The sequence below is a fragment of the Carassius carassius genome, chromosome 33 (genome assembly GCF_963082965.1).
Source record: "Carassius carassius chromosome 33, fCarCar2.1, whole genome shotgun sequence".
Classification (NCBI taxonomy): Eukaryota; Metazoa; Chordata; class Actinopteri; order Cypriniformes; family Cyprinidae; genus Carassius; species Carassius carassius.
Window position 1 is genome coordinate 25,285,372 of NC_081787.1, and position 13,303 is coordinate 25,298,674.

Genomic DNA, 13,303 nt, shown 5'->3' on the forward strand with positions numbered 1-13,303 from the left:
GTCTGGCTTTAAGAATGTCTATGGCTGATAAATCCAAGCTTCTAGAACAGTTTCAATAGATCCTATAGTTTATTCAAACTATAGCTGCATTGACCTATTGTTCCGAATATAAGACAAAATCTTGTCTTGACCTAATTATTCCAAAAAATAAAGCTTTGTAGTAAAATTGTGGTTATACACATGGTAATCATAATGCCAAAAATACATGGTTACTACACTTTTACTATAAAACCATCGTTAATTTTGGTCAATCAAGCATAGTGATGATAATATCTTGTATATCTGCCTTGTTAAATTTGATACCTGACATTTTCTTGATGAAAATACACTTTCTAAATACTCCTGGATACAACCAGTCTGAAAGGTTGCATTGTTTAGTCCTTCATAATTACCTGTTCAAGCAGACCTAACAGTTTTTGGAGGTGGCTCTCACCGGTGCATTCAAGTTTCAGTAGATATAATTATTCTGCCATCTAATGGTTGAACTGTTCATAAATATCTGAAAACTCTGCTGCCGTAAGGCACCTCTCATTACTTCACATAATGCATATAAAAGTAGATTTTTACATTCTCTGAAGATAAGGGTTGTGTTTGTACATCCAATGTTTGCTGACATGATACCAGCTTGTTATGCAGTTACTGTGATATTTAAAGTGTTTTAACCATTAAGTGGTTGTTAAGTGTTGTTGTTCACTGGCCCAAGTCAAATGCACCTACCTAAAGTCTGTAAGATAAGGTGGAATGTTCACTGAAATCATAGCAGGGCAGAATGGAAAGCTCAGACAGTGTATGTCAGTAAATGGAGATAACACAGTCGATATGCAGGCATGTGTAGGTGGCTTCTCTTTAGTTGTATAGGTATGATAAAGATGAGTGGCACTTCATAATTGACTTATATAATGCAGTGGTGGCACATACTGTACAGATATTAACAGTACCGCAAATGAAATTTATAAAAGGGGAGATTTTTCACACAGGACAAATTCTATTACTAATTTCAGTGTTTTAATATTGTGCAGCCAAAGGTTTTGAGCTCAAACACCGGCCATTTGCTACCCAGTTTACCCTCAAGTACCGTGCTAAACTCCACCACACTACCTGAGCTGAGTGCCAGCAGGAATTCATTACTAGCCCGCAGCACAATGTCTTTGGTGGCATCATCTAAATCTTGTGCTCCATTGTGCCCCTTTTGTAGCATCCCCATAGTTGTAGTAGTCAAAACATTTGACATGGCGCTTGTGCTTTGCAAGGGCCTTGAGCTGACACAGTGGTTCAGCGGGTCCTGGCTGGGTCTCTTCAAAAGCAGGATACATCGGACCCAGTCCGCTACAAAGACAGGCAGAAGGTTGATGACAGCTTGCACACCGTTCTCAATCTCAGTGACGCGAACATACTTAAACCGGCCCTCCCATGTTACCCGGTGTCCCTCCAAGTGGCTGCAGAGGATTTGGGCATGTGCCATGTTATGCTCCTTCCATGCATGAGGGCCGCACAGGTCGCTGTACTACTGTCAAGTCAGGGTGGAGTTGTATACCTTCATTCCCTCCGAATGGTACACGTAGAACCAGCTGAAGAGCACCAGAGCTGAAATCCACACAGGGATCAGCTTGACCACACTGCTACGCCGCAAAGGGCGCAGCACTGCCGAGGGCGACACATTAAAACATGCCCACCGGTGCAGCAGGACAGACAGCACACAAACACACACTTCTACAATACTTTTGGTCAGTTCCAGGGCAAAGAACCACTGCACTAGCAGTGGTTCTTTGGCTGGCTAAAGCCAGCGATAACACCGGCAAAGAAAAGAAGAAAAGCTGTGCGCATAAGCTCCAATGCAGTGGACTCTTGCAACAGCGTGAAGGACAGTTCACACCAGATGAAGCACACCAGGTAGGGTAGCAGCACACAGTAGGTGACACGTGCACCACCTGCTGTGGCCATTAGTGATGTCCGATTCGCGAACGAATCGTTCAATTTAACCGGTTCATCTTAGTGAACCGGTTGAACCAGTTCACCAAATCAAACCGAATTGTTTGAAATGGTTCGTGTCTCCAATAAGCATTAATCCACAAATGATTTAAGCTGTTAACTTTTTTAACGTGACTGACACTCACTCTGAGTCAGAATAAACCAATATCCCGGAGTAATTCAGGTACTCAAACAGTACACTGACTGAACTGCTGTGAAGAGAGAATTGAAGATGAACACCGAGCAGAGCCAGTTGACGAATGAACACACCCACTGCTGGAGCAGTTCTCGTTCTTGAGTCAAGAACCGGTTGCATCAGTTTTTGGATCACCAGTACACTGAACCGAAAACCATTTCTTTTGGACACGTCCGATTTGAGAACCGGTGAACTGATGAAACTGCGCATTTAGACCATGAAGATCGTTCTCGAGTCAAGAACCTGTTGCAACGGTTTTTAGATCATCAGTACACTGAACTGAAAACCGTTTCTTTCGGACGCGTCTGATTTGAGAACCGAGGAACTGATGATACTGCACATGCGTGATTCAGCTGACTCACAGCGCATTTGAACCGAACTGATTCTGTGCTAATGTTATGAGCGCGGGTAAACCGAGGGCTTGAATGAAGGGCAATCTGGCGAACCGTAAGTTAATTTAATAACAAATACATCGCAATGGATTATGTATAGTAAGTTGATCATGGTTTCTGCACTGATGACACCTAATTTATTTGCTTTGTATCTTCAACACTTAAATCCTTGTATGCACATTGCTGTTACTGTTCTAAACCGGGAACACTTCACTTAACACCCTATGTACTTGCTACATCATTAGAAGAATGGCATCTACGCTAATATTTGTCTGTTTCTCTCTCTTATTCCGAGGTCACCGTAGCCACCAGATCCAGTCTGTATCCAGATCAGAGGGTCACTGCAGTCACCCGGATCCAGTACGTATCCAGACCAGATGGTGGATCAGCACCTAGAAAGGACCTCTACTGCACTGAAAGACAGCGGAGACCAGGACAACTAGAGCCCCAGATACAGATCCCCTGTAAAGACCTTGTCTCAGAGGACCACCAGGACAAGACCACAGGAAACAGATGATTCTTCTGCACAATCTGACTTTGCTGCAGCCTGGAATTGAACTACTGGTTTCGTCTGGTCAGAGGAGAACTGGCCCCCCAACTGAGCCTGGTTTCTCCCAAGGTTTTTTTCTCCATTCTGTCACCGATGGAGTTTCGGTTCCTTGCCGTTGTCGCCTCTGGCTTGCTTAGTTGGGGTCACTTCATCTACAGGGATATCGTTGACTTGATTGCAAATAAATGCACAGACACTATTTAACTGAACAGAGATGACATAACTGAATTCAATGATGAACTGCCTTTAACTATCATTTTGCATTATTGACACACTGTTTTCCTAATGAATTTTGTTCAGTTGCTTTGACGCAATGTATTTTGTTTAAAGCGCTATATAAATAAAGGTGACTTGACTTGACTTCTGGAAGATTTGGAGCGTACAGATTACCACTGACATGAAGGAGAGGTAGAATACAAAGAGGGGAATGACGAGGACAAAGAACTCCAGGGTTAGGTTGGAAGTGATGAAGAAGAAGATGAAATCATTAGCCGCATTTCCACTGTCGGGCCAGTGCGAGCCAGGGCTTAAAACGGGCCGGGGCCAGGTCACTAAAACACGCCCTTTACATGCCTCTCAGGAACAACATCACACAACCCCATCATTTCACCAACAAAGAGAAGTTATCAGAAAACTAAATCACTGGAACATGCGCGATCACAAAACGAACACGATAAAAGTGGCCGTTTATTTGCATGCTTTGTTAAATATTCAAATTCAAAAGCATCGATGTTTTACTATAGAATAAATGATACATTGATCATAATGAATTCATTTAACAGGACTCAAAATTAATCACACAGAAATAAATGTATTTCTATTTTATTTATTTATTTTTAACGCTTATAAAAATAGCTTGCTTATTCGGTCGAGTCTGTTTCTCTTTATTTGTAGCCACAGTAGCCTATATACGTCACATTAAGAATGAATGATAATATCTTTATTTTTATAAAAGCTCCCAAACAAAAACCATTATTATATTTTTATGATAGGAAATGTGGAGACGAGACGAGATTTATGACAGATAATATAAGTTACTAAATAAATACACGATTGTGATAGAGAATAAGAAGCTGACGCCTGATTTCTCCAAGCGGTCATATTTACCATGTTTACTATGGTAACATTAATGTTTAGCGTGCATAGTCTTTTACATCGCTTAAAATATTTCTGCCTTGTATGGTGATTATAATCCACATCGGATCGGATCGTGTAATTTCAAACACTCGCTGCTGACTGAAAGTGAGTTTTGAGCTCAACTTATTTAAAAAGTTTTTAATGCTGATGTGATAGCTGTTAGCTTTCTGAAATTATCCAAAGCGCAGACTCTCTATTTTTATAAAAGCTCCCAAACAAAAATCATTATTATATTTTGATTACATATGCTACGTGGAGCTAAACTCTCGAGACAAGACTTATGACAGATAAAATATGTTACTAAATAAATTCACGTTTGTGATAGAGAATAAGAAGCTGACATCTGATTTCTCCTGGTTGCATTTACCTTGTTTACTATGGTAACATTAATGTTTAGCATGCACAGTCTTTTACATCGCTTATAAATATGTCTGCCTTGTTTAGTGATTATAATCCACATCGGATCAAGTTATTTCAAACACTCGCTGCTAAGAGTGAGTTTTGAGCTCAACTTATTTTAAAAACTCTTTAATACTGGTGTTAAAGCTGGTATCTTTCTGAAATGATCTGCAGCGCTGAGCTCTCCAGAAAGGGAGAAACTCTGCCTTTTTTCATAACACCTCCTCTAGCCCCAGCTGGCCCGCTTTGGCCCAAGGTTTTCTTCGGGCCAAAAAACCCTGGCCGTTGGACCCGAGGAAGCCCCAGCGAGGCACGATCAAGCCCCGGAAGTGACAGTGGAAACGCGACTGGCCCTGGCACGCACTAGCATGCCCAGTTTAAGCTCAACAGTAGAAACGCGGCTATTGATGTGATTGCACGTGATGCCCAGTCAATCAACACCTTTTTCACCTCTATCACTGCATAAAGGGGAAACTTCAACACCTGTAGGTATGAAGCAAATTATTTGTTTAGCCAAAAATCATTTTTAGTACAGTATAATATTGGATGGGTCTCAAAACATAGTGAGCTGCTTAACTAAATAGTAGTGATATCAATTGTCAGAAATATTATGAATATATCATCATTAAAGCGATAGTACACCAAAAAATTTAAATATCATTATTGTCCCAAGCCTATAAGACTTCCCGTTCATCCTCAATACATAAATTACTTATAATATTCTCTCACAATTTTTCTCATCCATTGAAAATCTACACAACCAAAATGTTTCATTTCTTGACACAGGAGAACCACATGGGGCTGGTTTTAATGCAACAAGCAAACATGTTTTAGCTTCTGAGGATGTATTTGATGTTTTTTTATGTGCGCTGATCTGTCATCCAATCTATAATCTGTATGTGAATTAAAAGCCTATATTAAATCTGTTCGTCATATATATATATATATATATATATATATATATATATATATATAGCGATCAACAGAAGACTCTGATTAAACCACTCAATTCATATGGATTTGGAATGACATAAGGGTGTGTAAATGATTATTGAGAACTCCAAATATCATGTACATGTGGCCTGCTTTTAAGTAACATGTACAAAAAAAAAATACAAATAAAATAAGACTCTTCATTCAAATTTCTTTTTCATGTTGTACTTTAATATATGATCACTACTGTTTTGGTAGCAAACCCTTATTTATTATAGGGAAATGCTCTAACACTGATAATGTTGAACATGCCAAATATGTGATTGTGGCGCAGACATGGAATAACATGCAGTGTGAATGACTGTATAATTAAAGATGCATAATTTCATCCAATAAATAGGTGTGTTATATTCTGTGTTCTTATTCGTGTATCGGCACATTAGCCAACATCCTGTGTGTAATCATCTCCTATTGTCTATGAAGAGCATCTAACATCAATTACTTAAAAGATTCCACTTTGGTTAGGATACCATTTATGTGGACAGCTGGCCATGTAGGCAGTACACAATGAGTCATCTCGCCAAGTTTTCACATACATAGATTTAAGCAGAAATGTAATAATACCTTCTGATGCAAAGGGAGTTCATCTGGGTTCTTTACTGGTCCTTTGTCATCATCATCATCATCACCACCTGTAACCCCTTCCATGGCAGGAGGGGAAATACCCTCAGCATATTGTTTAGAATTCTCAACAAACTCTTCTACACCTACATAATCAGCCGCTTCCAGAGAACAGACACACAAATGCAGGACATTATATGCATATAACCACATGTAATAAAAGTCTAAAATACATTAGACTCTAAAGGAAAGATAACATAATGCATTCACCATCTCTTGTGACCAAACTCTCCAAAACTTTTCTTTGTTTCTGTGTTGGGGTTGTAAGAGGGCTGTTGGGAGCGCCATCTAGAGGAGGAGGAGGACACACACAATCATGTTAAATGTTCTGGAGAAATGTACAGTCAACCCTGTTGATTTGCATATAAAATTATAACAGCAGGGTGGGTACAACACAAGGGTAATGACAGAAGCACTATTCTTTCAACATTGTCCAAACTTGTTGATCAAAACAAAAGATTCCTGATGTTTCACCTGTCTTGTTGAGCTGGCTCACATTTTCCACAAGTTCAGCAGCAGTGATGCTTTTCTTCCTCTCTGGATTGAGATTCCAGTACATGAGCAGAGCTGCTTTCCTTACACTGCACTGAAAACAAGATTCACATGCCAGGGAACACACCTCCTCTCTGTTCTCAGCTGTGATGCCTGGCACAAACAGACACACAAATTTAATTGAATCCATTATAAATTCATGCTAAATGTAAGTATAGAAAAAGGGATGTCATATGTTTATATTCTAGATATCATAAAGTATCTGCTTTACCTCTTCTTTAATGCCAGCGAAGCTGTAGCAGTTTCACTGCATTTTTCCGTCCATTTTTCGCTGCCTGGAGCAGCCATGTAATGGCAGTAACAGAATTCAATTCCTCGTCTTCTTGCTCGGCTACTCTCATATCTACCAATCTGTCCACAAACACAGTGTAAGTTTTTCTAATTACTATAAAGTGTATAGTGTGTCTGCGTTTGTGGCACTCAGAACTCTGTCTGTGCTTTGGTGTCTCCATTCTTTATCCTCTGTTTAAGATCATCTATGTTCAGTTCCTCTGGGATTTCCTCTAAAAAATTAAAAGATGCCTACATGCAAATAGCCTCATATTAATATTATGCTGTCACAACAAACATGTATAGTAATCCAGTCCAGTTTATAAGATGTTCACACAGCAGATTTGGTTTTCAAATCAGGTCTTTAAAGGGTTAGTTCACCCAATAATCAAAATTATGTCATTAATAACTCACTCTTATGTCGTTCCAAACCTGTGAGACCCCCGTTCATCTTCGGATCACAGTTTAAGATATTTTAGATTTAGTCCGAGAGCTCTCAGTCTCTCCATTGAAACTGTGTGCACGGTATATGTCCATGTCCAGAAAGGTAATAAAAACATCTTCAAAGTAGTCCATGTGACATCAGAGGGTCAGTTAGCATTTTTTAAAGCATATAAAATACATTTTGGTCCAAAAATAGCAAAAACTACGACTTTATTCAGCATTGTCTTCTCTTCTGGGTCTGTTGTGAGATTTCAAAACATTGCAGTTTAGTGATATCCGGTTCACGAACTAATCACTCGATGTAACCGGATCTTCTTGAACCAGTTCATCAAATCGAACTGAATCATTTAAAACAGTTTGTGTCTCCAATTAGCATTAATCCACAAATGACTTAAACTGTTAACTTTTTTAATGTGGCTGACACTCCCTCTGAGTTCAAACAAACCAATATCCCAGAGTAATTAATTTACTCAAACAGTACACTGACTGAACTGTTGTGAAGAGAGAACTGAAGATGAACACTGAGCCGAGCCAGATAACAAACGAACGATTGACTCGTTCTCGAGTCAAGAACTGGTTGCATCAGTTTTCGGATCACCCGTAGTTCTTTTGGACAGTTCGATTCAATAAACCGGTTGAAGAAAGCGGTTCACCGGTTCATTTGCGCTTGACATAATGACGTCATTTGCGATGATTGCCCTTGATTCAAGCCTTCGGTTTACCTGCGCTAATAACATTAGCACAGAATCAGTTCAGAATCAATCACCAAAAGAACCAGTTCGGTTCATGCGCTCTGTGTGCTTCACGCTGAATCACACAACACATGTCCAGTATCATCAGCTCCTCGGTTCTGGAATCGGACACGTCTGACAGAAACGGTTCTTGACTCGAGAACGAGTCAGTCTTTTGTTTGTTATCTGGCTTGGCTCTATGTTCATCTTCAGTTCTCTCTTCACAGCAGTTCAGTCAGTGTACTGTTTGAGTAAATGAATTACTCTGGGATATTGGTTTGTTTTAACTCAGAGGGAGTGTCAGCCACATTAAAAAAGTTAACAGCTTAAGTCATTTGTCGATTAATGCTTATTGGAGACGCGAACCGTTTTAAACGATTCAGTTCAATTTTGTGAACTGGTTCAAGAAGATTCGGTTAAATCAAATGATTCGTTCACGAACCGGATATCACTAAACTGCAGTGTTTTGAAATCTCACAGTAGACCCAAAAAAGAAGACAATGCTGAGTAAAGTCATAGTTTTTGCTATATTTGGACCAAAATGTATTTTCGATGCTTAAAAAAATTCTAACTGACCCTCTGATGTCACATGGACTACTTTGATGATGTTTTTCTTACCTTTCTGGACATGGACAGTATACCGTGCACACAGTTTCAATGGAGGGACAGAAAGCTCTAAGACTAAATCTAAAAATATCTTAAACTCTGTTCCAAAGATGAAAGGATGTCTCGGGTTTTGAACGACATGAGGGTGAGGGTGAGCAGGGTAATTTTGATTATTGGGTAAACTAACCCTTTAAGACTGACTGCCTACACCATCTTATTTGCAACTCTTATTTGCAAAGCAGATCAGTGTGTTTAGGCAATGTAGTCCTGTCATATCTATGATAATGTGTTAAATGTAGCTGAGTGTACTACTCTTTCTTGGTAGTTAAAAGCAGAAATCATAAGGATTAAAAACATTAAGACAACTGACAACATTTCAGTGCTATTCATATTGCAATTTGATGTTGTATTGTACAGTTTATGATAAATTTGTTCATGTCAGCATTATTGTAATATTTTATATTATATTACATTATATATGAATATGAAGATTTGAAATTAGCTTAAAAATCAGTTTTCATTTTCATTTTAAGTTTTAGTAATTTAAAATAAAATGTGCTGTCATAATAGTTGCCAAGGCAACATTTTTAAAGTTTTTAAATGTTAAGTTTTTAATCTAATCTTTATCATTTATTTCTGATTTCAGCTTTATTTCAATTACTGAAAACTATTTTTAAATATTTTTAGTTCAAAATAACAACACTGGTGTCTGTATGTGTGTGTGTGTGTGTGTTTGGTAGAAGATCTGAACTAATGACTTATGACACCAGCATGGGAGTATTTGACATATGAGCTGTGCATGATCCAACAGAGAGTGAATCTGTACCCTGTAGAGGAAAAGATAATTGTCCTGGAAAAGCAGTGTGGGAATTGCTGGCTGCATTCAGTTGGGATCGACCATGAGGAGTGATGTGGGGGTGGAGTCAATGTTGAAGGAGAGGGGCTAATGGTGTTCTCAGATGCAGAGAAAGCTGTGGGGACAGGTGATGTTGGGGGTGACAGTGGAGATTCAAGAAGAGAGTCATCCATTTCTAAACCAAAAACAAAAAGACACAACATTTTTAAGAAGTGCTTTTTCATTGCGGTATTTTTTTGACTGCATCAGGTTCTTTTTTTTCTTTCTTTTATATATTTTTTTTTCTGAAATCCTACTTCTTCCTAGCTAATCTTGCTGCCATATAGATATAATGAAGTAATGTAATGAAAATATAAATATATACTTAAAATACACTATAAAACTTAAATGAAGTTGCATTTTATTAATATTACTAATTTATTTGTAATTAATTTTAAATTACTATGTTTAAGACCCAAAAGGATGTTTTATTACATAAAAAACCAATTCCCACCTTTAATTTTAAAAGTACACTATGGTAACTATAGATTCTGAAAGATTCTTAAGGAGATCCCGTATCACTTTATTATGATTTTACGATAGTTGAAATAACTACAACTGAAATTCATGGAAACTACATAATGAAAGCCAATGTTACCATGGCAAATGTTTTGTAAACAGTGTATTTTGAACCACTCAGAGATGCAAAAAATGCTGAGCTGTCATTCTGTCATTGCTCACCCGTGTCACCTTCACTAACTTACTGACCGGCAAAACTGAAAGTGAAGTTACACTCAAACAAACACTGATCAACAATCACGGACGAGCATTTTTTTTTTCTTACCTGTGCTTCTTTATCACTCCATCATAAGTATGACAGAGCCTCCTTTAGTGTATTCTGACGCCAGACACACAACTGTAGTAAGTGATGAGCAAACAGCGGACTGAGCAGAGGCCGTCCAGATGATGCTTACTAAATAAACCCTCCCCCACTGACTGACTGGACCAGAATGTTGACTTGACACTGCCTTATTCAAGTTCCTGCTGCTGGCTTGATTTTCAAAATAAAATAAAATAAAATAAAATTTATTTTGCCAAATTTTAAGACCCACAAGCTCAGGAAAACTGAAAACTGATCAAGTAAAGTCAAATGCTAAGCAAATATGAATAATTCATTAATGGATTTACATTTACATTACATTTATTCATTTAGCAGACGCTTTTATCCAAAGCGACTTACAGATGAGTAAGCAATCAAAAACAACAAAAAGAGCAATGATATATAAGTGCTATAACAAGTCTCAGTCAGGTTAACACAGTACACGTAGCATGGGATTATAAATAATATAATAAATACTAATATAATAAAAATAATAAATAATAATAAATAATAATATAATAAAAAAGAAAACCGATTAAAAACCGTTAGAGGTCTTTACACATACACATACAATTGCATAATAAATGAAAAGAAAATAGACTACAAAAAGATTAGAAAGGTAGTTAGATTTTTTTTTTTTAAGAATAGAATTAGAATAGTGAGTGTTAAAGTAAGAGGGTCAAATAAAGATGCAAGAGATGTGTTTTAAGCCGATTCTTGAAGATGGATTTGAAATGAGATAGATAGAACCTCTAAGGAAATAGACTGAATGCAAAGCTCAGTAAATTCCTCTTTATATCATTCCAAAATCCAAAATCTAGTTCAACTTCTTAGCCAATTCCCTTTAATTACAATGGCATGCACCAGTCACTTTGTGCAGCATTGGTCTGCCCACTACCTCATTCAGCATGGAACTGACGCCATTCTACCACCTCATCAGTCAGTTTAAATAAAATATCTGCTCTTGAGCCCTTGTCACTTTAATCAGACTGAATAAGCTTTTTTTGCACTAAAAATCTTTTTATCTGCACTGTTTGTTCACTTCACTAGTTTGCACTCTATGCCATGTGCCTTGCGCTGCTTTATTTAACGTTATTTGTATTTTTATTATGTGTCTTTTTAACATGCCCTTATTGTATAGTTGTATCTTATATTTTATATTTGATCTAGATTTTTAGGCTCTACTGTCTAGTGTTATCTGTATTCACCAAGGGTCTGAGAGTAATGCAATTTCGATTCTCTGTATGTATGTACTGTACATGTGGAAGAATTGACAATAAAGCAGACTTGACTTGACTTGACTTAAATTCTAACTCATAAATCTAAAGGGGAAAATTATGAGTTTTATTATTGGTTTAGTTTGACTGATACAATTAATTTTAAAACAGTCGTCTGGGTAAATGGTCATCCTTTCACCTCTGTGAACAACATTGTGATTGGTCTTTTACTAAACCCTTATCTCAGGTCATGGGTAACCAGAGTTAAAGGCATATAGGGTTTGTGTTATTAGAGGCAGCACTGTTTCAAATGTGAACGAAATAGTAGTGATTTCACATTTATAGTTCTTCTGGTCTCTGAAGATAAAAGATTAATACAGCTGCTGCTACGAGTCAAGTCACATTTATTTCTATAGCACTACAAACAATACCAATTATGTCAAAGCAGCTTCACAGAGATAAACAGAAATTCGCAGAAGCCATTGTGGAAACTGTGAAGCTAGGAAGCTATGGGGACCGTTCAGACTCTGCTGTATAGTTCCAATTTGTTCTCTTCCAATGGTGTCAGTCATTATGTTCATGCTGATAAATTACAGTTAAGTGTCTTTTAGACCCCAATCAAACCAGAAGATGACAGTGGCAAGAAACCCAAACTCCATCAGGTGACACAAATGGAGAAAAAATGTTGTTAGAACCCAGGCTCATTCGGGGGACCAGTTCTCCCATGGCCTAAATGAAGAGCATGGAGTTTATTGAGTAAAGAACATCACACCGGCATTAAATGGGAAAAAGAAGAGTTGTAGTCTGTCCAGCAGATAGGAAAACAGGTAGAGCTGGCATTCAGCCATTAGTAGATGAACATCCTTCCTTCTTGACAAAATTAAGTTACAGTCCCAGCTGGTCCTGGCATGTGTCAAAACATTTCATAGCTGATTTTGGGACCAAAACCCTGAATATCCAACCAGAACCTCAACCGCACAGCTGAATTTCTGAACAAGAACAAGAAGATTGAAGTACTTATTATATCCAAATACAGCAAAATGATTAATTGATAATTCAAAAATGTTGAGATTAAGGAGATATAAGTAAGCTTGAGGCAGGTAGGGCAACCAATACTATTTATAAGACTCAGAATAAATGACACCTCTTCTGAAACAACAAATTCAGCAATTACACTGTACGAGACATACTAGAGTCCTTTGAGATATAATTTTCCAGCAGGTTTGCTTGATTAATTACAAAAGAAGCATGTCAAAATTACTCAGGAAAAAAATATTTTCTTATCAAGGTGATACAATTTTGTGTTGCAAAAATGAGTAAACCCTCCTGAAAGTTATAAAATGTTTCAGTGCAAGTTCAACAGATAATCAGATGATCGACAGATAAGTACAGTATGTTATTTTTTGCCATTTTCTTGACCATTAAAAGTGTTACATAGCCCATGGAATCATTCTCAGGTGCACTGCTGACAATAATGGAACCACTTGGGAGATGACTGTCAGGAGATGTATT

At 37.8% G+C, this 13,303-nt stretch overlaps 1 pseudogene; it reads right to left on the reverse strand.

The window, feature by feature from the left end:
- Nucleotides 1-997: 997 nt before the first annotated feature.
- Nucleotides 998-9,888, reverse strand: LOC132114097 (wolframin-like; annotated as a pseudogene).
- Nucleotides 9,889-13,303: the final 3,415 nt, after the last annotated feature.